The 24,243-nt window shown below is 37.2% G+C and overlaps 1 protein-coding gene across 6 annotated transcripts in view; it reads left to right on the top strand.

The window, feature by feature from the left end:
* The window catches only part of STIM1 (stromal interaction molecule 1), a 252,570-nt gene that overhangs the window by 145,243 nt on the left and 83,084 nt on the right, over positions 1–24,243 (top strand). The window lies entirely within an intron of this gene.

The raw sequence follows: 24,243 nt of genomic DNA on the forward strand, positions 1-24,243 counted from the left end.
TCCATTTCCCATTTTTAAGTGTGAATAGCTTATTTGAATGGGTCAATTGGTAGCTCTTCAGGTTGCACACATTATCTTCTCATTTCTGTCTTCTAAATTAGTCTTAATCTTTTACTTTTGTTTTAATTAGGTTAGTATATGACCACACATTGTATATTTATTTAGATATGCCCCCCCACATTGATAACCAGTTATTTTCTGTCATTATGACAATAGTTTTATTTTTGTGACATTTTTGGTGTTCACTATATTTAGCACCTTCTCCCTCTTAAAAAAAAAATTAAAATATACCCAGCTTCTCAGTGGTCCATAAGTTGGGGTTAAGTGACTTGCCCAAGGTCACACAGCTGGTAAGTTTTACGTGTCTGAGGCTGGATTTGAACTCAGGTCCTTCTGACTCCAGGGCTGGTGCTCTATTCACTGCATCACCTAGCCACCCACTCATCATTTCTTATAGCACAATAGTATTCCATTATATTCACATACCACAACTTGTTCAACCATTTCCCCATTGATGTATATACCTTCAATTTCCAGTTCTTGTCCTGGAAAAAGAGCTGCTATAAATATTTTTGTACATGTGCTGCATCCAATTCCCCATTTTTATGATCTCTTTGGGTTACAGCCCTAGAAGTAGTATTGCTGGATCAAAGTGTATGTGCAGCTTTATAGCCCTTTGAGGGTAGTTCCAAATTGCTCTCCAGAATAGTTGGATCCATTCACAACTCCACCAGCAATGCATTAGTGCTCCAATTTTCCCACATCTTCTCCAACATTTATTATTTCCCTGTTTTGTCTTGTTAGCCGATCTGATAGGTGTGATATGGTACCTCAGAGTTGTTTTGATTCGCATTTCTCTAATCAATAGTGATTTAGAGCATTTTTTCATATGATCATAGACAACTTTAATTTCTCTGAAAACTGCCTATTCATATCCTTTGACCATTTATCAGTTGGGGAATGACTTTGCATTCTTATAAATTCAACTCAGTTCTTTTAGAAATGAGGCCTTTATCAGAGGTACTGACTATAAAAATTGTTTCCTAGCTTTCTGCTTCTCTTCTAATCTTGGTTGCATTGGCTTTGTTTGTGTAAAAACTTTTCAATTTAATGTAATCAAAATAATCTATTTTGCATTTCATGATGTTCTCTATCACTTGTTTGATCATAAATTCTTCCCTTCTCCATAAAAACTGTACCTTGCTCTCCTAGTTTGCTTATAGTATTGGCCTTTATATTTAAATCATGTACCCATTTTTACTTTATCTTAGTATAGGGTGTAAGATGTTGGTCTATGCCTAGTTTCTGCCATACTATTTTCCAGTTTTCCCAACAGTTTTTGTTAAATAGTGAGTTCTTATCCCGGAAGTTGGAGTCTTTGGATTTATCAAATAGTGGATTATTATAGTTATTGACTAATGTGCGTGACATTTATGGCTAGTTCTCAGTACTTTCTACTACTCTGGAGTGCTCAATTCTAGGTGGAACTCAGGGAATATAGAGGAAAGATCTGTCCTTGTAAACATGGGCTTCATTCAAATGAACTTTTATAGATTGTATAAAAACCTTGTAATTATTAGCACCCCACACTACTTTTGTTTTTGGTCATTCTGACCCTGTCATTTTTAGAACTAGAAGTTGTGAACACCACAAAGGGTCATTTACATTCTTTTCTTTGTTTCTTTGATTGTCTTCCTTTGCCTCTCAGCAATTAGTGAGGATGGTCCTTTGATAGCAATCACAATCTGTCACAAAGAGCATAGATTTTTTTCCTAATTGTTCCCCCACCCAATATATTCTTATTGTTTCTGGTTTGAAGGCTTTCTGGCCTTAGGCCACCTGAGGTATCAGAGGAAAACACATTTTCTGTTAGTTACATTGTTGAATATTGATAGGCTTGGACAGAAGGTTCCTTGTAGTCATCCATCCAATATTTCTTTTTAGAATGTATCTACATCCCTGTTGTTAGAATGCTGACTATGTGTGGGGAGTAGCATTTAGAGAAATTTGGATACTATTTGTCTCTAACCTTCTAAGCCCTTTCCATATAATTAAACTGAATTATTAAGATGCAAGTATACAATAAAGAGGTGATAGTCTCAGTGTATCTGCTTTGGTCAGACTATGGCTAGGGATTGTTCTCAAATCACACTGGCAAACTAGAACATATCCAGGGGAGGGTAACTAGAATGGTAGGAGGACTGACTGAAGACTAAAGACGGTAATAGGAAGATCAGTTGGAAGAATTGTAGGCGTTTAGCCAAGAGAACAGTATACAGTTGGGGGAAGGGAGGTGGGGGAGGGGAATGGCATGTTAGCACTTTTAAAGTATTTACATAACTGTCCTTTGAAAGGATTATATTTGTTTTGCTTAGCCTCAGAGGTCAAAATTAGGAATAACAGAGGAAAGTTGTAGTAAGGTGCATTGTTTCAAGGCATGGAAAAACTTCGTAATGATGTAAGCTATCAAAAAGTAGAATAGGCTGCCTTGGGAGCAAGTAGTTAGTTCTTCATTCAGGGATAACAGGGCTTGCACACATACAGAGTTTATGTAACGGTGTAAAACATTGTGTCCTAAATACCAAATAAGTTGTATAAGCAGTAAATGCTGTATGCATTCAGAGAAGCACAGAATCTCAGAATTAGAAGAGACCTCATGCAGGGACATCTAGGCCAATGCCCTGTTTGATACAGAAATCTTTTTTATGGCACCCTTAACCAAAATGATCATCCTGTCCCTGCTTGATTTAATGCTTTCAGAGACAGAGAACTGCCTCAAGAATTAGTCCCTTCCATTTTTCAAACAGTTTCAGTTGCTAAAAAGTTTATAACATTATAGAATTCGAATCTAGAAGGGTTCTGAGAAGTCATCTAGTTAGCAGCTCTCTGACCATGGGCAAATCACTTAACCTCTTTGAATCTCCATTTCCTCATCTGTAAAATGGGGATAATAATAGAACCCACTTTACAGAGTTGTGACGAATAAGAATAGTGCATGTGAAGTACTGTACAAACCTGTTATTTGACAGAGGGGGACACAGAGGCCCACAGAGAAGAGGTTTGCTCATAATCTCTTAGCGAGAGATAGGCCAGGGGAGCAGCTAGGTGGTGCTGTGAATAGAGCACCGGCCCTGGAGTCAGGAGGACCAGAGTTCAAATCCAGCCACAGACACTTGATACATTTACTAGCCGTGTGACCATGGGCAAGTCACTTAACCCCAGTTGCCCTGCAAAAAGAAAAAAAAAAAAAGGGGGAGAGGGGGGGGTGGGAGAGAAGGGGCGGGGGGGGGGGGGCAGGTCTCTCTGTTCTCTTTATTCTTAGTTCATTGATTTTGTTTTGGTGGTTTTCCTTATGTTGAGATTATTTTGCCTCTATGCAAATGACTAATACATCTATTTATCCAACCCTAATTCCTTTCCTGAGCATTAGTCTTACATCTCTCATTGCCATCTGGATGTCTTTCTGGTACCCTAAACTTTATATGTATTAAATAGAATTTATCCTATCTTTCCCCGATTCTGCTCCTCCAGTTAAATTCTTCCTTTCTGTTGCTGTTCTGATCATCCTCTCTATAATTTAGTCTCAAGACTTTATAGGAACCTTTGACTTTTCCTTCTTTCTCACCTTCCACAACCAATCAATCAATTTCCAAATCCAGTCCTTTCTATGCCTCTTTCTCTCATCTGTCTCATATTGTTTACATATGCACACAGTTATCACTGCAATTCAGTCCTCATCACCTTTTACCTTGTCTCTTATGCCTTGTAATTAATCTCCCTGTGCCCTATTTTCTTCCCTCTCCAATCTATTAACTGTCAAAATAATGTTTTTAATGCACAGGTCTGATCAGATCATTCCCCCATTTAAAAACCTTCAAAATCATCATAATTCTTTATGCTTGTGTTTAAGGCCTTCTGCAGTCTGTCTTCAACCTACCTTTTCAGCCTTACTTCACTTTAGTCCTCTGCCAATTGCACTGTTGTTTTCTGAATTGTTTACCCTCACCCACCTCTCTTCATACATTCATGCAGGCTGTCTTTTATGTCTGGAACGTACTCCCTCCTTAAGGCTCAGTTCAGGGACCACCTTTCTCCATGAAGCTTTGCTTGATTCCTCTCCTGCTCCCCCCAATCCTTAAATTTGTTATGTATTATGTGCATAGTAGGTTTTTAATAAATGTTTGTTTACTTGAATCACTGGGTCAACATCTTTCTTTTGCTATTCTCCTGCTCTCTACCTTATATTGTACTCATATGTTGTAGCCCTCCAGTAGATTGTTCCTTTGAAAAGGATGATTGTCTTTTTCTTCTTTTTTCCCCTGGTGCCTAGTTACATTGTGGGTACTTTATAAATATCTGTTGTATTTCTTGACTTGATAAAATCTGTCTTCCTTTACTTTCTGTGAATAATACTAGTTGAATGTGCCTAATCCTTTTTCCACATAACAGTCCTTCAAATATTTAAAGATAGTGATCATAATCCCCTGTTAAATCCTTTTTTCTCCATGCTAAATATTCTTAGTTTTTTTTTTAAACCACCCCTTCTGTGGTATGGTCTCCAAACAACTTCCCCTTACTGTCACCCTTCTTGAGATTCATTCTTACTTATTAATGCCTCTTTCAGAGGAGGGAGAGATCACTGTGCGATGGATTTTCAAGGAAGGCTCCCTGGAAGAAGAGGCAATTGAGTCGGACCTCAGAACGTTGCAGAGAGCTTGGATGGGTGGGGGAGGGTGGCATCTGATGTGGAATGAATAGCATGAGCCAATGTGTAAAGGCTAGAATGAGCCTCATGTGAGTAGTGGGCCTGAGTGGCAGGTTAGAGACATTGAGGGGTAGGGAGGAATGTGAGGTTTTAGAGGACAATGAATACTGTTGTTTAGAGCAGCAGTTCTCCAAGGGACCTCTGTGTGTCCCCAAGATATTTTCATTGTGTCCATGAGATCAGAATTGTTTCATGATAATACTAATACATTTTAATTTCTAATATAGTAAACATCTATATGACCCACATAAGCAAAAGATCCTTTTGCGGGGAAGTCCTCAATAATCTTTCATAGTGTAAGGGGATCCTGAGACCAAAAAGTTTGAGAGTTTCTCGATTAGAGTGTTAGGTGCTGTAAAAATGCACATATCCCAATATTTATGTCTTTGATTTTTAGATGAACAATTCTGTCCTTTTAGAAAACCTTTGGAATACAACTTCCTGACAAAGGTGACTTGGCTTGCAGTCTAGTTGTGAAGCTCCCAGGGCAGAAGGAGGTCCCCTGAGCAGTGACTGAGTGGGGTTTGGAGGCAGGGGAGGGAAGGAAAGTTATTTTGATAGGTCTCTCTTTAAGGAAAGCTGGGAGAAAGATCACTTTTCTTTTCCATACACTGTGAGCTAAATATACAGAGCAACAGCTGATCTCTACCTCCCTTGGGAAGCTCTGAGCAGCCAAGTGGGAGGACACTGCTACATACCCCTGTAGGTCACAAGTGTTGTTGGGGGAGGAAGGAGGGAAGCAAGGCAGATAGAAATCAGTCTCCTTTATACTTTTAGCCTTCTGAGTTTCTGAATATGTGCATTGTGATTTTAGTCCCATTCACTTAAAGTACACGAACTTTTATTAGGCCATAAATCTAGCATATATAAAGTCCTGTGCCAAGTGCTAGGGATACAAATACAGGGCATGATACATTCTCCTTTCAGGGAGCATACTATATGATAAAGAGAATGAAAGTGCTTTTACAACTTGATACGAGTGAGAATAACAGAAGTACAAAGGAGACAGATATATGAGATGCCATGAGAATTTAGAGTAAGGAGAAATCATTTTGATGTGGAGGTAGAGTTAGGGAAGGCTTCAGGGGAGTTGACATCTGAGTAGGGCCTTGAAGGAAGGAAAGGACATGAACAGATGAATCTGGTGATGAGAAGGATGTCCTTAATATGAATAAAGACATGGAGGTATGAGAGGGTAGGATGAGAAGGGTGGTTAAAGAAGCATTTAATTTGTCTGGAAGTTAGAATCACTAGAAAGCTGATGACAGTGAAAAAGACCACCTTTTACTGGACATTTTTATAAATCATACAAGGCTTTTACAACTCTAGGACTTTGTGCATTTAGCTAAGTTTGTCAACTATGAATGTGTGTCAACTTTCTTGTAAGATCTTTTCCCAAATTTTGTGACTAGTAGAGCCCCACCTCATCTGTCATATTTCATTTCAGAGATTGAGAATATTTTACATTCGTCTCATTTTATCTTCACAATAACTCTAAGAGAATTATAGTTCAGTTCAATTTAATTCAACAAGTATTTAAGTGAGTTGTGTGTACAAGTGTTCATTGAATCTTAGAGTTGTAAGGGACTTTAGAAGATATCTAGTTAAAAATCATACCTGAGCATTTATCTTTTATAGTATTTCTGACAAGTAGTTACATAGCCTCTCACTGAAGACCTCTAGGTATGGAGAATTTAGTGAGTCCTGTATTGATCCAGTCTACTTTGAGTAGTTTTGATTATTATGAAGTTTTGCCTTATTTCAACTAAAAAACTGTTACCCATTGGTTCTGAGATAGTTCTTTGGATGACATCTGAACAGGTAGAGTAAAACAGGAATATCATCTCTATCACTTTGAATAATACACATCTTTAAAAAAATATATTTTGTTTTTCCCCAATTATATGTTAAAAAAAGTTTTTAAACTTGTTTTTTAAGATTTTAAGTTCCAAATATTATCTGTCCCTCTTTTCCCCTCCCTTACCCAACAGTAAGCAGTCAGATATAGGTTATACATAATAGACATCTTTTGATGTAGCCTTATTTTATAGGAACTTAGATTTAGAGCTGGAAGGACTTTAAAAGCCAGTGAATCTAACTCCTTCATTTTGCATGTCACGGAACCAAGGTGTTTGGTTGTTGTTCTTTGTGCTCAAATAGGACCAAAATGGCATCACTATGTTGAGGTCAAGGTACAGTGTGTCCAACTGTGGCTCATCAAACCAATATGAGCCTAGTGGTTGCTACCACAGATCAGGCACAGATAGTCCATGTGAACATTTAGAGAGGAGATCTCTCTAAATTTGCACATCCCATGTTTATTTTGAGGTATAGAATTTCTACAGTAGCTCAATTTTAGGAGGGTGTAATAGTTTAGGTGGAAGATGATAAAGGCCTGAATTAGTATGGTAGCTATGTAATGGAGAGAAGGGGATATAATATGATATCATGGAAGTAAAATTGATAAGATTTGGCAATGTATTGGATGTAGGGGTTGAGAGAGAGAAGATGAGGGGAGAGGGAGAGTGACTTCAGGGGGCAGGACCAAGATGGTAAAGTACAGGAAGGAGCCAAGCTCTTCCAATGTTTCCCTCCAGACAACTTTAAAATAATGCCACAAACTAAATTCTGGAGTGGCAGAGCCAATAAAAGGTTGATGTGAGACATTTTTTCAAGCCCAAGACAACTTAGAAGGTGGAATGAGAGGTGTATGAGGTAGAGGCTGACCTAAAACTTGCATGGTGGCAAAACCAGCTATGGGTCTTGGAGGTGGTGACAATAGCAGCAGCAGTTTCAGGAGCTTTCAAGCCAGAGACAGTAAGAGGATCTGGCATCTGGTCAGAAAGAGATTATAGGGGACACCTGAGCACAGGACCAGGACCTGTTTGGCAACTCCATTGGCCATACACACTTCCAGGTCAAGTTCCAGGATGGAGGGGAGCATTTGGAGACACAGGGGAGCAGGGGTCCTGAAGAGCAGTATCACTTTTGGTTCCTAGACAACTGGACCCCTGAGGAGCAATATTAGAGACTCTTCCTAGGTAAGGAACAGAGTGAAGACCAGGAGAACAGTGACCACACCTCTCCCTAGGTCACACTACCTTGGAAGCACTGAAAATTTTCAACCCGCTGACTTAATTATGAACATAGCAGTGCAAAAAAACCTAAAGCTTGGGACAATGTCCCCCCTGCTAGGAAGAGAGCCCAACTTTAACATATAGTTCAAAGGCAAGAAATAGGCAGAAAAAAATGAATAAATGACAAAAAAAAGAACCTGACTGTAAATAGCTTCTATGGTAAGAGGGAAGATCAAGACACAAACTCAGAAGAGGATAACAGTGTCAGAACAGCTACAAGCAAAAACTCAAAGGAAAAAAAAATGTGAATTGGATGCACAAGTCCGAAAGAATTCCTGGGAGAGCTGAAAAATAATTTTAAAAATCAAATGAGTGGTAGAGGAAAACTTGGGAAAAGAAATGAGAGATGCAAGAAAATTATGAAGATACAATTAACAGCATGGTAAAAGAGGCACAAAAAATGCTGGAGAAAATAACACCTTAAAAAACCAGAACTGGCCAAATTGAAAAATAGGTATAAAACTTTACTGATGAAACTTCTTTAAAAGCAGATTTGGCCAAATGGGGGAAAAGATACAAAAACTCACTGAAGAAAATAATTCTTTTTTTTTTTTTGAGGGGGAAGGCAAGGCAATTGGGGTTAAGTGACGTGTCCAAGGTCACACAGGTAGTTAAGTGTCAAGCGTCTGAGGGTGAATTTGAACTCAGGTCCCCCTAAAGTCAGGGTGGATGCTCTATTCACTATGCCACCTACCTGCCCCAAAGAAAATAATTCTTTACAAATTAGAATTAAGCAAGTGGAAATTAATGACTCCATAAAGCATCAAGAAACAAATAAAGTAAAAAGAATGAGAAATAGCAGAAAATTTGAAATGTATCACCACAAAACAGCTGACCTAGAAAATAGATGGAGAGATAATTTAAGAATTATTGTAGTGCCTAACAGAAAGAATTTAGCCAACATAATTCAATAAAGGAAAATTGCCCTGTTATCTTAGAATTAGATCATAAAATCGAAATCGGAAGAGTCTAATCACAAGAGATCCCAAAATTAAAAACTCCCAGGAATATTATAGCCAAATTCCAGAGCTCCCAGGTCAAAGAGAAAATACTTCAAGCAACAAGAAAGAAACCATTTGAATACTGGGAAGCCACAGTCAGGATCACACAAGATTTAGCAGGTACCATGTTAAAGGAATGGAGGGCTGGGAATATAATATTCTGGAAGGCAAAGGAGCTAGGATTACAACGAAGAAAAATATACCTAGCATAATCCTTCAGGAGAAGAACTGACATTTAAAAGACAGAGAGCTGAATAGAAAATTTGACTTTCAAATACAAGACTCAGGAGAAACATGAAAAGGTAAACATGAAAGAAATTGTAAAGGTTAAACTTTGTATTCCTACATGGGAAGGTGATACATCTAATCCCTGAGAACTTTATCATTATTAGGGCAGTTAGAAGGACTTTACATAGACAAAAGACACAGGAGTGAGTGAGTTGATTATGTTGGGATGATCTAAAAAAAATGGATGATAAAAAAGAAGAATGCATTGGAAGAATGGAGAAGGAAGAAGAAGAATGGAGAAAATTAAATCCCATAAAAGAGGCATTCAAGGAAGAGCTTTTTTAAAATTAGATTTTATGTTTATTTTTAGTTTACATCATTCATTTCCACAAGATTTTGAGTTACAAATTTTCTCCCCATCTTTCCCCTACCCACCACTCCAAAACAGTGATCCCATTGTATACCCCCTCCCCCAATCTGTTCTCTCCTATATCCTCCCTCACTCCCCCTCCGACTTTGTGGTAGGGCAAGATGGATCTCCATACTCCAGTGCCTGTATATTGTATTTCCCAGTTGCATATAAAAAATAATAATAGTAATAATAATATTTTTTAAGCATTCGATTTTACAACTTTGAATTCCAGATTCTTTCCCTTCCTCCCTCATCACCTACCCTTACTGGGAAGAAAAGCAATTCAATATAGGTTGTGCATGTGTTGTAATGCAAGACATTTCCATAGTGGATATATTGTGAAAGACTGACTATATTTCCCTCCATACTATCCTGCTCCCCACTTTGATGTCCCTTTTCAAAAGTGTGTGCTTCTAACTACCCTCTCCCCCAGCCTGTCCTCCCCTCCATCATCCCCCTCTCTCATCCTCTTCCCCCTATTCTCCTGTAGGGTGAATACCCTATTTAGTGTGTATGTCATTCCTTCCTTTTTGCCTTCCTGTTCTTCAAGGAAGAGCTTTTACAGTGTAGGGGGAAATGAGAGGCAAAGCAATGCTTGAACCCCACTCTTATTTGAATTGGTTCAAAGAAGAAAGAATATATATATATATATGTATATATATACAATATGTATGTATGTATGTGTACACACACACACTCAGAGATAGAAATCTGTCTTACCCTACAAGGAAGGAGAAGGGGAAAGAGATAAGAGAAAGAGGGTGATTAAAAAGAGGGCACAATAAGGACAGCAGTAGTTAGAATCCAAAGAGACTTTTGAGGAGGGACAGGTAAAAAAGAGAGATCAATAAAAGAAAATAGGGTAGAGGGTAATGCACAGTTAGTAATAATAGCTGTGGATGTGAATGGAATGAATTCACCCAAAAAACAGAATTGTATAGCAGGATGGATTAGAAACTAGAATCCAGCAACACACTATATATAAGAAACACACTTGAAAGAGAGAGAGAGGCACACACACACAGACACAGAGTTGAAATGAAGTTCTGAAACAGAATCTGTTATGCTTCAGCTGAACTTAACAGGCAAGGGTAGCAATCAAAGTAAAAGCAAAAAGAGATAATCAGAGAAACTACATCTTTCTAAAAAAAGGCACCATAGACAATGAAGTAATATCAATACTAAACATATATTCCCCTATTAGAAAGCATCCAGATTATTAAAGGAAAAGTTAAATGAATTACAGGAGGAAATAGAAATAAAACTATACTAGTGGGGGACTTCAATTTTTCCTTCTTGGAGTTAGATAAATCTAACCATAAAATAAATAAGAAAGATGTTAAGGAGATGAATAGAATTTTAGAAAAGTTAGATATATTAGATTTCTGGAGAAAATTGAATGGGAATAGAAAGGAGTGTATCTTTTTCTCCAGTATACCTGGCACCTTCTCAAAAATTCACCATGTATTTGGGCATAAAAACCTCATAATCAAATGCAGAAAAGCAGATATACTAAATGCACTCATTTCAGACCATATTGAAATAAAAGTTATATTCAGTAAAGGGCCTTGAAAGTATATGGTAAAAAAAAAATGTTTTTAAAGAAAGCAGGAAATGGGGAAAACATTTTTATAGCAAGTTTTTTTGATAAAAGCCCCATTTCTCAAATATATAGGGAACTGAGCCAAATTTATACAAATAAGAACCATTCCCCTACTGATAAATGGTCAAAGGATATGAACAGGCAGTTTTCAGGAAAAGAAATAAAAACTCTCAATAGTTACATGAAAAAATGCTCTAAATCACTATTATATAGAGAAATACAAATTAAAACAACTCTGAGATATACCACCTCATAATGTACACCAATCAGAATGGCTAACATAACAGAAAAAGAAAAAGATAAATGCTAGAGGGGATGTAGAAAAATAGGTACACTAATGTACTGTTGGTAGAATTGTATAGTCCAGTGTTCTGGAAAACAATTTGGAACTATGCCTAAAGGGCTTTCAAACTGTGTATACCCTTTGACACATCAGTACCACTACTAGATCTTTATCCCAAAGGCAAAGAAAAGAGAGAAGAACTTTTTTTGTATAAAAATATTTAAGGCAGCTTTTTTTTGTGTGTGGTGGCAAAGAATTGGAAGTTGAGGGGATGCCCATCAATTAGGGAATGACTGAACAAGTTGTGTTATATGATTGTGATAGAATACCACTGTGCTATAAGAAATGAGCCCAATGGTTTTAGAAAAAACATGAGAAGATTTATGTGAACTGAGCAAAGGGAAGTGAGAAGACCCAGGAGAACAGTGTACACAGTAACAGCTACTGTGATTAAGACAATGATCCAAGATGATTCCAAAGGACCAATAATAATAATAATAAAAGTGCCAACCCCCTACAGAGAAAGAAGTGATGAATTCTGGGTACTGATTGAAGCATACTTTTTTTTTTACTTTCAAAAAAAAAAGAGTCAAGAAAGGCTGCAAGGCTGCTAAGTTGGATGACTGTAAGTGTACTAGACTAAAACTAGGACTTTAGAGGGGAGAGTTGGGTTTAAAGAAATAGAACTGAACTCTGTTTTGGACAAGTTGAGTTTGAAATCCTGCTGGAGGTGTCTAGCAAGGAGTTGGGGTTATAGGACTGCAATTCAGGATAGATCTGTTGGTTGGATTTATAGTTATGGGTATCTTCATTATCAGTAGTTGAATACATAGAAACTGATGAGATCACTCAGAATTGTGGAGAGAGAAGAAAAGAGAATATTCTACAGAGTTTTGTGGTATATCTACACATAGAAGGCAGAATGTGAATTATGATCCTGTTAAGGAGCAGTTAGGTAGGAAGAGAACCTAAGGAACTAAGTATTAGAAAAACCCAATGAGGAGAGAACATCCAGGAAGGGAAGTGGTTCACAATATTAAAAGGTATAGAGAGGTTAAGAATAATTAGGGTTGAGAAAAGTCATTATTTAGTCATTAAGAGGTCATTTATTGGTGGTCTTGAAGAGAGCAGTTTGAGTCAAGTGGTAGTGTAAGAAGCCAGACTCCAAAGGTTTGGTACCAAAGGTACTCAAGGGCAGAAACTAATATTTCTTTCTTTTGTCTCTAAAAGTATCTTCTTTCCTAGTATCCTGACCAGCACAGGCATGGGCTCATGGTTGATAGTTAAAATTGTGTTACTTGAATTTTATCAATGTGTGTTTGACATATATAGATATCTCTCCAATGCTAGTGAGAGAGGGCTAGTTGAATTTGACAGGTTCCTTTTACGTAGAATCTCAAGAGTTGAAAAAGACTGCAGTGGTCACTCCTGGGCAAATGTTTCTTTAACAAAGTCACTTTTCTGTAACTTCTACCCATTGGTCCTAGTTCTGTCTTCTGGGCCCAAGCAAAACAAACCTAATCCCTCTTTATTGTAACAGCCTTTCCAGTACTTGAAGACACATTATATCCCTTTTCACTAGCCTCAATATATCCAGCTTTTAATTGATGCCCCTGTGGTATAGCGACTAGTTCCTTCACCATTCATGTGTCCTTGCTCACTAGCTCTCAAATGTGTCAATCATTTCTTCCTAGAAGATAAACATAGTCATTTCCATCACATAGAAATAAGTCTTTTTAAGCTCTTCTTCCCAGCTAGAAGCTCATCTCTCCTAAACCTTGATTTCTGAACTCATTGCTGACCTAGTGCTCTTTGCACTGTGTTCTTGCTCCAGTTTTGTGCCCTGCCATGTTGAGTTGGAGTTTTGAGAAGAGGCACACTTTAAATGATTTGTAAAAGGTTATGCACATGTAATGTTGTGGACAGAATTGATACTTTACCTAGAAGTTAGACAAGATGACCTCTAAGGGATCAGCATGGTCTTGAATAGTCTCAGAAACTCCACGAAAGAGGTGGAACTTAGTCTGAACCCTGAAGAATGAGTAAAGTTTGGGGTGGGGAAGGAATAAAAATATTCCAAAATGTTCCAACATTTTAAAACAGAGGTATATATAGGTGAGGATGGCCTTGATGTGTGGGGAGAATAGAGAGGACTGGGCAGAAGGTAGTTATTAAAAAATAGTAAGAAATAAATCTGGATAACTAAGGTCCAGATTGTAGAGGCCTTGAATGCTAGACCTAAGAGCACTTTCTTTCATAGTCTATAAGGAGCCACCTGACATTAGGGGGAGGGGAGCAGAGAGGGGGACATGGTCAGTGCTTGACTATAGGAACATAGCTCTTGGTATGCATGCAGGAGAGGTGGAGGGGGAGTAACCTAAGTTTTTTTTTTTTAAATGCTAAGAAGAAAAATTCCTTCAGTATAATAAGAAAATAAGTTTCAAACAATATATCATGGTGGTCAGTCTTTACTTTTTCCCAGCTTTGAGCTCTTCTCCATGGTACCCAGTCTACTTCTCTAGGAAGTGGGGACTTCTGAAAGGATTATAGAATGGTAATTCTATAATCACAGGTAGATAATTGATTCTAGGCCAGTCTATTTAAGTCTAGGAAGGTAGAGGGCTTAGCCCAAGTTTCCATGTCTAGTAAATGGCAGAACCAGGATTCTAGTCTAGATCTTCTGATTCTAAATCTGGTTCTGCTTTCACTACATCCTGCTGCTTCTCCATTTTTGAAAAGAGCAGTGGTAGGAGTCTAGGGCTGGTTTTGAGGCAGCCCGTCTGGAATGTGAAGAGTGTTGAAAGGGTAGATTATTCTTAGACTAGGGGAATGGTTCTACTTCTACTTGTACACTGTGCCTCCATTAGTCACTATCAAGGACTATACTGACAGGGCCTCTCACTTGCCTCCAAATACATCCAAAAAGTATGTTCATGTGCACTACATGCTTAAGGAATGCATTTTAGTGGTAATGCTTCGAGTCAGCCTAGGACAGTCAAGCTGTTAGCACCTTAGGCAAAAGAGATGTGGCTGGGGCGGGCAGGTGGTGCAGTAAGAGTGCCGGCCCTGGTGTTGGGAGACCTGGGATCGGTTCCAGCTTCAGATACTTGGCACCCACACAAAAAAATACCTGGCCGTGTAACCTTGAGCAAGTTACTTAACCCCAATTACTAAAAAAAAAAAAAAAAAAAAGATATGACTTCTAGAAGCTTCCACATACCCTCTAGGGTTTGCAAGCAGCCCTTTTCTTGTTGAAGCCCTCTTGGCATCTCTCTTTTATTGTCCCTGAACCTGGAAGTGCCTTGAGCTTTTGGGATTTTTTACTGAATGTCAGGAACTGTTCATTTCCACAATATGCTAGCTGTCTGCTATACCATTCCCAAAGGAAAGTCTTGGCTACCTGCCATTTTTAGTCCCTATCGCTTTGCTACCTGGAACAGTGACTGATCATTTTCAACATTCTTCTTCAAAGCAAATACAGCCAGTCTTAGTTACCTGGGATCCATACAGTGTCCTTTATGTTCCCATTTTGGGGCTTCTGTTGGCCCCAAGTATGGATTTTTCCTATTAGAGAATTGCAGAACTAGAAAAAACCGCAGAAGTCTTTTAGTCCAAACTCTACCTGAAGAATGTATCCTATCTGCAACATCCTAAATAAGTGGTCTGTTAACCTGTACTAGAAGATCTTTAGGTGATGGATGTTGCCTCTTGAGGCAGCCCATTCCATTTTGGGATAGTTCTGATTCTTATGAAAGCTTTCTTTTTGGTGAACCAATGATTACCTCTGTAATTTTATGCATGTGTTTCTAGAGCAAAAGAGAACAAGTTTAACTTAAATACTTGAAGACAATTATGTTCCCCTTAGGTCCACTCTTTGCCAAGCTAAACATCACTAGTTCTTTTATATAATATGGATTCCTGGTGACCTTAAGATCTGGTCACACTCAGGGCAATAACTTGTCAATGTCCCTTGATATACTGGAAAGACCACTGGATTTGGAGTCGAGCCCTGGTTTTTAATAATTCTGGCTCTGCTTACTGCATGTGTGACCTTGTGTAAGGTTTCCCCTCAGCCCTACCACCCTGGATCCTAGTTACTTTTTTTTAAAAAATGAAATGAGACTAGACTTTAAGGTCCCTTCTAACTTTAAAAACTATGATGTGCATAGATCATAGATTTATGATCTCTTTCAAGATGGGACACTTAGAATGGAATATAATAATTCATTTGTGGGGAGGGTGCTATATTTTCCTTAGGTTATCCTAATATTACTAGATACAAGTGGGACCTCAGAATGTACATTGTTTTTATTCAGCAAAGCTATTTTTTTTAAAGCTTTTATTTAGTATTTTACTTTTCCCCAGTTACATGTAAAGAGCAGTTTTTAACATTTGTTTTTAAAACTTTGAATTCCAAGTTTTCTCCCTTCCTCTCTCCTCACTCCCTGCTCCCATTGAGAAGGTAAGCAATTCCTTCTATGTTATACATGTGTAGTCATGCAAAACATTCATAATAGTCATGTTGTGAAAGAAAACATAGACAAGAAAAAAACACTCAAGAAAAATAAGTGAAAAAAAGTGTTTCAGTTTGTTTTCAGACACCATCAGTTCTTTTCTCTGGGGATGGATAGGATTTTTCATCATAAGTCCTTCAGAATTGTCTTGGATCATTGTATTGCTGAGAATAGCTAAGTCATTCGTGGCTGATCATCTTACAATATTGCTGTTACTTTGTACATGGTACATTTTACTTTGTATCAACTCATGTAAGTCTCTGTAGATTTTTCTGAGAACATCCTGCTCATCATTTCTTGTAGTATAATAGTATTCCATCATAATCACATACCACAACTTGTTCAGCCATTTCCCAATTGATGGACATTTCCTCAACTTCTAATTCTTTGCCCCCAGAAAAGAACTGCTATGAATATTTTTGTACATATAGGTCCTTTTCCTTTTTGTTTTTTATCTCTTTTGGCATATAGATCTAGTAGTGGTATTGCTAGGTCAAAGGGTATGCATGATTTTATAGCTCTTTGGGCATAGTTCCAAATTGCTCTACAGAATAACTGAATCAATTCACATCTCTACCAGCAATGCATTAAAATCTCATTTTTTTCCACGTTTCCTCCAACATTTGCCATTTACCTTTCTTGTCCTATTAGCTAATCTAATAGGTATGAGGAGTACCTCAGAATTGTTTTAATTTGCATTTCACTAATCAGTAGTGAGTTAGAATATTTTTTTCATGTGACTGTAAATAGCCTTGATTACTTCATCTGAAAACTGAGCATATCTTTTGATCATTTATCAATTGGGGAATGACTCTTTTTATAAAATTGACTCAGTTCTTTGTTTGGGAAATGAAGCTTTTATCAGAAAAATTTGCTTCAAATTTTTTTTCATTTACTGTTCATAACTGTATTTCCCTCCATCCTATTCCCTCCACCCTTTTATTCCATTCTCTCACTTCTTTTATCCTTTCCCTCCTCAAAAGTGTTTTACTTCTGACTACCTCTCCCCCAATCTACTTTACCTTCTATCAACCCTTTCTCCACTTCCCTACCTGCCCTTTTCTTATACCCTTCCCCTCCTACTTTCCTGTAAGGTTAAGTAAGACAGATTTCTGTGTCCAATTGAGCGTGTGTTATTCTTTCTTTGGGCCAATTCTGATGAGAGTAAAGTTCACTCATTCTCCCTCACCTCCCCCCTCCCCCTTTCCCTCTACTGCAAAAGCTTTTTCTTACCTATTTTATGTGATATAATTTACTCCATCCTACCTCTTCCTTTCCTCTTCTCTTGTACATTCCTCTCTCACCTCTTAATTTTATTTCTTAGGTATCCTTTCATATTCAACTCACACCTGTGCCCTCTGTCTACATATGCTTCTTAGCATATATGTTACTTAGATGGAACTATGTGGGTACTAATACTGAGAAAGGTCTTATGAGTTACAAATATCATCTTCCTATGTAGGAATGTAAGCAGTTTAACCTTATTAAGTCCCTTACGGTTTCCCTCTCCTCTTTACCTTTTTATGCTTCTCTTGAGTTTTTTATTTGAAAGTCAGATTTTCTATTCAGCTCTGGTCTTTTTATCAAGAATGCTTGAAAGTCCTCTGTCTCATTAAATGTCCACTTTTCCCCTGAAGGATTATACTCAGTTTTGCTGGGCAAGTGATTTTTGGTTGTAATCCTAGCTATTTTGCCCTCCAGAATATCATATTCTAAGCCCTCTGGTCCTTTAATGTGGAAGCTGCTAAGTCTTGTGTTATCCTTATTGTGGCTCCACAAAACTTGAGTTGTTTCTTTCTGGCTGCTTGCAATATTTTCTCCTTGACCTAGGAACTATGGAATTTTGCTATAATATTCCTAGGAGTTTTCATTTTGGGATCTATTTCAGGAGGTGATTGTTAGATTCTTTCAATTTCTATTTTACCCTCTGGTTCTAGAATATCAGGCAGTTTTCTTGAAAGTTTTCTTGAAAGATGATATCCAGGTTTTTTTTTTGTTGATGGCTTTCAGTTACTCTAGTAATTTTAAAATGATCTGTCCTGGAGCTATTTTCCAGGTCAATTGTTTTTCTAATGAGATATTTCACATTGCCTTCTATTTTTTCATTCTTTTGGTTTTGTTTTATTATTTTTTGATTTCTCATAAAGTCCTTAGCTTTCATTTGCTCCATTGTAATTTTCAAGGAATTATTTTCTTCAGTAAGCTTTTGGACCTCCTTTTCCATTTTGCTGGTCTTGCTTTTTAAGGCATTCTTCTCCTCATTGACTTTTTGGACCTCTTTTACCATTTGGCCAGTCAAGGTGGTATTTTCTTCACCTTGGTGAAGAAAGGTTTTTCCTTTGCCAAGCTGTTGATTTGTTTTTCAAGATTTTCTTGCATCACTCTCATTTCTCTTCTCAATTTTTCCTCTATGTCTCTTACTTGATTTTCAGAATCCTTTTTGAGCTCTTCCATGGCCTCAGATCAATTCATAATTTTCTTGGAGGCAAGTGATTTTTGTAGGAACTTTGATTTTGTTGTCTCCTTCTGAGTGTGTGTTTTGATCTTCCTTGTCACTATCATAACTTTCAATATTCAGAGGTTTTTTTTTTTCTGTTGTATGCTCATTTTCCCAGCTTATTAGTTGTCTTTAAGTCTTTGTTAAAGGAGGGCTCTGCTTCCAGGGTGGAAGGTGTACTGTCCCAAGTTTCAGGGGGTTTGTGCAGCTGTTTTCAGAGATACTTCTAGGGACCTCTTAAGTTTTCAGTTCTTCCAAGGTGATATTATCTGAGTAGAGGTGTTTACTCTTCTCCTGACCTGCACCGTGTTCTGTGAGTGACCACAAGCACTCTTTTCTGCTCTGGAACTTTGAGGAAGGTTCCTCCTCTACTGTGGTTGAAAGCTCTGCTATACTAGTACTCTTCTTCACCCTGGGACCTCCCACCCAGGACCTAGATCTGAGTATGGTCAAAGCAGCAGAGTCCTGCCTTAGTGCTAGCAAAAAGACCCCTGTAGTCTCCTTCTGACCATTTGTTCAATCACCTTACCATCTGTGGGCTGAGAGCTCCGGAAGCAGCTCCTGTTGCCTTTCACTGCCAATTTAGTCACTCCCAAGGCCTGCTATTGGTTTTCTGCATTTGGGGCTGTGCTGTCGAGGCCTGTGCTGGACTGCGCTTCACTCTCACCCAGGTGTGACCTTTCCTGCTACCTTGTAAATTGTCTTGGGCTGGAAATATGTTTCACTCTGTCCTTTTGTAGGTTCTGCTGCTCTAGATTTGTTTAGAATCATTTCTTCAAGGTATTTGGAGGAGTGTCTGGGAGATCTCAGGTGAGCCCCTCCCTTTATTCCTCCATCTTGGCCCTGCCTAATCCCAGCAAACCTATTTTTAGTATTTAGTATTAAGTACTAAATTTTTAGTATTTAGTATTAAGTATTTGTACTGTACTTGAAACTGGAATACAGAAGGATAAAGAGGGTTACTTAGATGGAACTATATGGGTACTCTCTCTATTGGTACAGATTTTATAGCCCTTCCTTACCTGCTTAATTGTGTGAGATTTTTTCTTTTTTTCTTTTTGGAGGGCAATTGGGTTTAAGTAACTTGCCCAAGGTTACATGGCTACGTTTTATTTTTGTGTGTGTGTGGGTGTTAAGTGTCTGAGGCCAGAACCAAACTTGGGTCCTCCTGACTCCGGGGTCAGCGCTTTACTCACTGCGCCACCTAGCTGCCCCCCCCTTCTTCTTCTTCTTCTTTTTTTTTTTTTTTGCTTTTTGGAGGGAGGAAGGCAGGGCAATTGGGATTAAATAACTTGCCCAAGGTCACACGGCTAGTAAATGTTAAGTGTTTGAGGCATGATTTGAACTCAGGTCCTCCTGACTCCAGGGCTGGTGCTCTATTCACTGCGCCACCTAGCTGCCCCATGAGATTCTTATTTATGTCCTTCTACAAATGTTCCATAGACTTTCTACTCAGTGTTTTTGATTTTTAATTTTTAATTTGTCTGTATTTGTTGGAGCAAGGAATGCCATTAAAGCATAAGGAACTGCCTGAGTGAATCTATAAAAGTAGAAAAGTTTGGAGAACAATGAGTACCGTATTTCACAGCATAATTGTCACAGATTTTATTCCAAAATTTTTGCAAAAAAGTGGGGTGTGACCATTATGTGAAGATTTTTAAAAATTGTATCAGCATTACTTAAAAATCATTTATAGTTACTAAAATGTCTTTGGTGCAAGATTAGCATCCTTGGAATACTTGTGAATATGCATTAAGATTAAATAGTCCAAATAGACACATATCATTTCTTCATGACAATTTAACGAACATTTTTCTGGTCTGAAAAACAAAGTTAATGCATTAGTTGTTATTGATTTGTGCATTATAGTCAAAATATTACACTTGAGAAAAGTTATTACAGTGCTGTGAAGTATGGATTTACAAAAGTTAATCTTTTGTGTCTGAAGATTCAGTGCCTGCTATTGTTGGTTTCGTTATCTAATGCACTGTCCTCAGCACCACTCACATCAGATGTGTTTATTTCATAGTCACTCTGCCACAGTGTGTAATCTTCAGATCCATAGTGCACTCAAAATTCCCATCTTTTTGAAGCTTTTGATGACTTTTTGTGTGGTATAAGGTCCCAACTCTTACTTACCCACTTGCATATCACCTCCAAGGAATGGTGCTTAGTATTTCCAGTGGGTGTGATCATTGCTCACCATTCACTTGTAGAAGGCAGCTAGGTAGTGCAGTGAATAGAGCACCAGCTCTGGAGTTAGGAGGATCTGAGTTCAAATATGGCCTCAGACACTTAACACTTACTAGCTGTGTGACCTTGGGCAAGTCACTTAACCCTGATTGCTCTGCTTTTCCCCCCTCCAAAAAGCAAAAAAAAAAAAAAAGACACAAGTGGTTTTAACTGGTTTGTTTATACATAGACAATGCCTATTCTGGGCTCCTGGCTTGAAATGGAGGATAGATAAATGTGTATTCATATGCCACTGGTGAATACATTGCTGCTCTGTTTACCTTTTAAGTGGTATAATAAACAGAATTTTACCAGGTTATAAATAAATTTTTGGACTTAAAAATAGGGTGTGATGATTATGCAGTAGTGACGATTATGTGGTGAAATATGGTAATCTAGTTTGACTGAAGGGGTTCATCATGAAATGAGGCTGTAGAGAGAGAGGTGAGACCAGGGGAGTCTTCAGATTCTAGGCTAAGGTGTTTGGCCTTTTTCCTGTAGGTTAGTGATGCTGATGACAGTATTTTATACTGTCCATAATTATTTTAAATTCAATTTCTTTTTCTATTTTCTTCTTGCTGGATTTTGTTGGTAATATACAGAAATGCTGATGATTTATATGGGTTTATTTACATCCTGCAACTTTGCTGAAGTTGTTCATTGGTTCATTTAGTTTTTTTAGTGGACTCCTAAGTAAACCATCATATTATCTGTAAAAGCTATAATTTTGCTTCTTCTTTGTCTATGCTTATTCATTCAATTTCTTTTTATTGTTTTATTATTATGACTAGTATTTGCAGTACAATATTAGATAGTAGTGGTGATAATGGACTTTCTTAGTTAACCTCTGAACTTACTGTAAAGTCTTTTAACTTGTCCCTATTATAGCTAATGCTTGCTTTTGTTTTTAGATAGATACTAATTATCATTATAGGGAAAGCTTCATTTATTCCTATGGCTTCAAATGATTTATTTTTTTTTAAATAAGAGTGAGTGTTGTAATTTGTCAAAAGCCTTTTCTGTATTTAATTAAATGATTTTTGTTTTCTCTTGTTATTAATATGGTCAGTTATGTTCAGAATTTTCTTAATACTGAACCAGTCTTGCATTTCTGTTATAAATCCAGTCTGATCATAGTGTATGATCTTTATTATATATTGTGGTAATCTCCTTGGATAGCCTTTTATTTAAAAATTTTACATCGCCATTCATTAGAGAAATTGATCGTAGGTTCCTTCCCCCCCCCCATTTTAGGAATCAAAACAATATTTATGTCATAGAAAGAATTTGGTAGAATCCTCTATTTATCTTTAAAAAAAAAACACAATTTATACAGTAGTAGAATTAATTGTTCTTTAAATATTTTGTAGAATTTACTTCTAAATCCATCTGGTCCTCAGGTTTTTTTTTTCCTTTGGGAGTTCATTTATGGCTTGTTCAATATCTTTTTCAAAAATGGGGGTGATTTAAGTGTTTTATTTCCTGTTTATCTGGACAATTTATATTTTTGTAAATATTTTCCTTCCATTTAGATCGTCAGTTTTATTAGCTAATATTTGGACAAAATAACTCTTTAATAATTGTTTTTATTTCTTCGTTGTTATTAATTAACCTTTTTCATTTTTGATACTGATAGTTTTTTCTTCTTTTTCTTAATCAGATTAGTCAGTGACATATATTTTATTGTCCTTTTTTTCCTTCTGTTGATGTAAGCATTTAGAGCTATAAATATTCCCCTAATACTGCTTTGGTGACATCCCACAAATTTTGGTATGTTGTCTTATTTCCATTATCTTTACTGAAATTATCAATTGCTTCTATGATTTGTTCTTTGGCCTACCCCTTCTTTAGGATAAGTTATTTAGTTTAAAATTAATTTTTATTCTTTGTTTCAATGGCCCATTGTTAAATATAATTTGTATTTCTACTTTTAAAAATTTATTTATGAGGTTTCTGTGCCCTAATATATAGTTGGTTTTTGTGAATGTTTGATGCACAATAGAAAAGTAGGTATAATTCTTTCTATTTCCATTCAGTATTCTCCAGATGTCTAGCATATTGAACTTTTCTAAAATTCTATTCAGTTCCTTGACTTTTTTCTTATTTTTCATTTGATTTATTTAGGTTTGAGAGGGGTTCATTGAGGTCCGTCACTATTATAGTTTTACTGTCTATCTCTTTCTATAGCTTATTGAACTTTTCCTTTAAGAATTTGGATACTATGCCATCTGGTGCATATATGTTTAGTATTGATATTATTATTAATATTGATATTGTCCATGGTACCTTTTAGGAAATGTTATTCCCTGCTTATCTCTTTTAATTCGGTATATTTTTCCTCTTGCTTTTTATAAGATTATGGCTGTTATTTGAAGGTTTTATTTTTTAAACTTCAGCTGAATTATAATAGATTCTGCCCCAAACCTTTATTTTAATTCTGTATTTTTTTTCTCTTTCAAGTGAGTTTATTGTAAACAACATATTCTTGAATTCTGGTTTCTAATTTATTTTTCTGTCCTCTTCCATTTCATGGATGAATTCATCCCATTCATACTCACAGTTGTGATTTTTAACTTTGTATTTCCCTCCATCCTATTCTCATATACTTCTCTTTTTTTTACTGGCTCCTCTTTGAGTCTGTTATGCTTTTGACAAATCCCTTTCTTTATCTGCCCTCCTTTTTGTTCCCTCCTTTTCCCTTACCCCCCTTTTTTTTCCCATTTATACTTTGAGTAAGATATATTTCCCTGCTTCCCTCTTTTAACAAGTTTAGATGAGAATGAGGTTTAAGTATTGTCTCTTAACCTCCCTTTTCTCCCCCCATTGTATAAACTACTTTTTTGTGCACCCCCTTTACGTAAGATAATGTTCCCTATTCTTTCTCTCCTTTCCTCCATCTCTCAGTGCATTCTTCTTCCTCACCTATTCCATTCTTTTTTTGAGATTATCCAACCACAACAGAATTACAGCCAGGCCTTCTCTGTAATTAGACTCCCTCCATAACTCCTGGGATGAGGGCTATGTTTATCATATTCCTATATAACAGTATTTACAATTTAACCTTGTTTTGTCTCTTATGATTTCTTACTCATGTTTACTTTTTTTTTTTTTGCTTTTTTTTTTTGGAGGGCAGTTGGGGTTAAGTGACTTCCCCAAGGTCACATGGCTAGTTTTTGTGTTAAGTATCTAAGGCCAGATTTGAACTCATGTCCTCCTGACTCCAGGGCCGGTGCTCTATTCACTGTACCACCTAAGTAAACACCCTCATGTTTACTTTTTAATGCTTCTCTCGACTGCTGTGTGTGTTTGTCACATTTTCTACTCAGCTCTGGTCTTTTCATCAGGAATGCTTGGAAGTCTTCTCTTTCATTAGAGGTCTACCACTTCCCTTGTATACTCAGTTTTGCCACATAGGTTATTCTTGGTTGTCAGCCTAGATCCTTGCCTTCTGGAGGGTCATATTTCAAACTCTGTACTTCTTTATGGTTTGCTCTTTCTTCCAGTCTACTTTTTGGCTTTGGAATTTATGGTAGTACTGGGCTCTGCATATTTCGGGGGGTTAGGATGTCTG

This window comes from Petaurus breviceps, unplaced genomic scaffold (assembly GCF_028583685.1).
Source record: "Petaurus breviceps papuanus isolate PSGF00001 unplaced genomic scaffold, PetGlider_PUasm1.0 90639, whole genome shotgun sequence".
Taxonomy (NCBI): Eukaryota; Metazoa; Chordata; class Mammalia; order Diprotodontia; family Petauridae; genus Petaurus; species Petaurus breviceps.